Source organism: Pyrus communis, chromosome 7, assembly GCF_041283825.1.
Source record: "Pyrus communis isolate YQ-2024b chromosome 7, ASM4128382v1, whole genome shotgun sequence".
In the NCBI taxonomy this organism is placed as follows: domain Eukaryota; kingdom Viridiplantae; phylum Streptophyta; class Magnoliopsida; order Rosales; family Rosaceae; genus Pyrus; species Pyrus communis.
Window position 1 is genome coordinate 15,403,927 of NC_142571.1, and position 3,080 is coordinate 15,407,006.

The 3,080-nt window shown below is 41.1% G+C and overlaps 1 long non-coding RNA gene across 1 annotated transcript; it reads left to right on the forward strand.

Moving 5' to 3' along the window:
* Positions 1 to 1,761: 1,761 nt before the first annotated feature.
* On the forward strand, positions 1,762 to 2,354 carry LOC148695764 (uncharacterized). The gene is made up of 3 exons (XR_015964651.1): positions 1,762 to 1,905; positions 2,006 to 2,169; positions 2,271 to 2,354. It is a non-coding gene; the product is annotated as an uncharacterized LOC148695764 (long non-coding RNA).
* The last annotated feature ends 726 nt before the right edge of the window (positions 2,355 to 3,080 follow it).

Here is a 3,080-nt window from a genome sequence, read left to right on the forward strand (position 1 = left end):
AAGGTGGATTGAATTGTTTAATGAACATGATTGTACGACCAGGGTGATCGTAAAATTGTTCTAGCTGATGCACTTGGTGAAAAGACGGTGGTAAGAGTTGATGTCTGGCACGCTTGCCAAGATTGTCTTCTTGTGGATTGGAAATCAACTGAAGTAAAGTTGAGAATGGAAGTTTGAGAAGAAGTTGTAATTGCTAATTTTCAAGTTAAGTCTTTTTAGTAAGGTCGTACTCAAGACTCAAATGGTTAACGAAGAAAATTAAGAATTAACCAAGGCAAAGAAAGAAGGGAAAAAGAAAGATTGCTAAGTTCGAGAATAGGATGGTTATGATTGAACTTGAAGTGATAGTTGATCAATGTACTAAGTTAGTACATTTACTCCAGTGTTGAGTAACAACCACAGTACAACAGTACTTATAAGTTTTATGGAGAAGAGATTTGGGTTACGGAACTGCTGAGTTTCTTAAGTATGTTGGTTGCACAGTTTCCAAAGTAACGCCATAAGGACCATGAAATGTGTCGATTTTTGTTGATTTGTGGAAGAAATACTTCTGGATAGAGAAGATTCGATCACGAAAGAGTTTTGGTAGGCCCTGAAACTATGGATGAGTCTTCTCAAAGTATTCAGGTGATTAAGTATAACCTGAGAGTAGCCAGGAATGGCAAAAGAGATTAATAGTTGAACATGTCACTAATCGAGTGTTTAACGTAGATGATCTTATAATTTTGAAGTTTTTACTTTAGAAAAGTATGATTCGGCTGGGAAAGGAAAGCAAATTAAGTCCTAAGTACATCGGACTTTATGTGATCATCGAAGAGTAAGTGAAGTTGCTTGAATTACTTCCAGAGTTATTGTAAGAGCATGATGTGTTTCATGATTCAACATTTTTAGAAATTTCATCACGAAAAGAAATAGTGAGATTTGGAAAGGAGACAAAATAAGTCTTAAACACATCAGACCGTTTTTGACCACTAAAGGAATCGATGAAGTTGCATACAAGTGGTGATGTCTTCAGAATCGGCTAAGGTGCATAATGTATTATATTTCGATGCGTTGTCACTAGGTGGCAGATTCGTCACATAGAGTTCCGGTGCAACTGTTGAGAATTAATCCGGATTAGACTGGTTGAGGAACCAAGGACGACTTTGGATTGGAAAAAGAATGTATTGAGAATTAAGACAGTGTAATTGGTGAAAGTTTTGTGGAGGAATCATTCAGTCGAGGAAGCTACATGGGAGACAGAAGATCGAATGAGGGATTTGTATCCTAGATTGTTCTTCGATCACTAGGGGTTATATGTGGTTGTTTTGAATTTCGGGACGAAATTCTATTAAGGAGGGTAGGTTGTGACATCCCGTCCCGGAAATATCGAAACGTACATTTGAAATTACAATTTTACCCCTAGTTCGTTACATTTACGTGTAGTGTTGTGTTGTGTAGTGTTGTAGGACCACACATACACTCACACACTCTCTTTCTCTCCCGTGATTCCCTCTCCCTCTGTCTCTTTTCTGTCTCTCTCTCTCTCTCCCAAGCTCCGTTCTTTCTTCTTCTTTCTTCAAAAACGTACGGACAACACACAAATCACCCAAACCTTGATGGATCGAAGAAACCAAGGGCATTTTTGGACTCGTGAAGCTCGTACGAGTGCAACCATACCATTTTCAGGTGAGAAATCCTTCGTTTTCATGTCGATTCGAGGTAATCCGATTTAGGTACTGTTCATGCAAACTTAAACTAGCATGTTTTGGGATTTTGAAGCTTGTAGATGTCTTGGTGAGGTCCTAAGGAAGCTCGGAGTGCTTCGTTGGACAAATTTGGACGTCGGGAAAGCTTGGTTCAAAGTTGGCCGGAACTTTCGAGGCTTTTTCCGGCGAAACCACGGCGAGTTAGGGGTCGAGACAGGTATGGATGTGTTCGTCTCGTCAATACCTTCATTTTGATATATAGTACGTCGAAAATGGTTAAGAAATGAAGAAGTTATGACACTTTGAAGTTTACCCAGAAATTCCGGCAAAACACCCACCGCCGGCGAAACCAGTCCGGCGACGCGAGGAAGAAGACGCGCGCGTGGGCAGCGCGTGAACAGGGCGCGTGGGGGGCGCGTGAGAGCTCCAAATTGAGTTCTGAAAATTGTCACGCGTTCGTGACGTCGTGTAGATCACCGTGGTATATTCATACACCCAAATTGAGCAACGTATGAGAAAGTTATGGACGAATGTTTGGCGTATGTACGTTAAATAACGTCAATTTGGTTACTTTTTGTATAGGTGAAAATTATACAGAGGAAGAATGTAACCAAGCTAGGGGAGGTTCAGGGACCTATGAGACGTCGATGTGATCAGTGAGTGGGCAGTTATTTTTCAGTATATATATATATACGTATGCTTGACGTATTTCCCAGAAAAGTATTTTAAAAGAAATACGAATTAATTATCCTGTCATATATGCATCATATTTTAATATGTGCATTACCATAATTATGCATACTGTTGCATGGTGCTGAGGAGGCCCAGGTAAGCTACGATTGAACTACTATCATCACATGCATTAGTAGTGGCATACATTTATATATGTGTATTTGGTGCTATGGACGCACAGGTAAGTGCCAGGTAAGTGGTATTCATGTTTGTATTCAGTAGTAGCTTGAGATGCTTAGAGAGCTCATAATCTGCACCCCCGGTGTTAGTGCTCCCGCCCAGAGTGAGGGGCATAGCCTTCACGTGTATGTTCACCAGCACCGCATGCTCGCCTTGGATCCAAGTTAGGTGCAAGCCTGTCGTACAGTCCACATTAGGTGGGTCCGACTTGTAGGTGACCCGCGATTTATCGCCCAGCTTCACGTGATCGTAGCATTAGAGCATACATATATATATTACACCAGCCTGTCGTACAGACCACGTTAGGTGGCTCCGACTCGTGTGCAGATTCAGATGTTGAGTTGAGATTGGAGCTCTATATGCAGCGGTACATGTCATGTTAGGTGACTCCCGGCTGCCAGATTATATGTTATTGATATGAATTATGCTTGAGCATTTACATTTATTATGAGATTCTAATGTGGCATATTCTCAAGCATG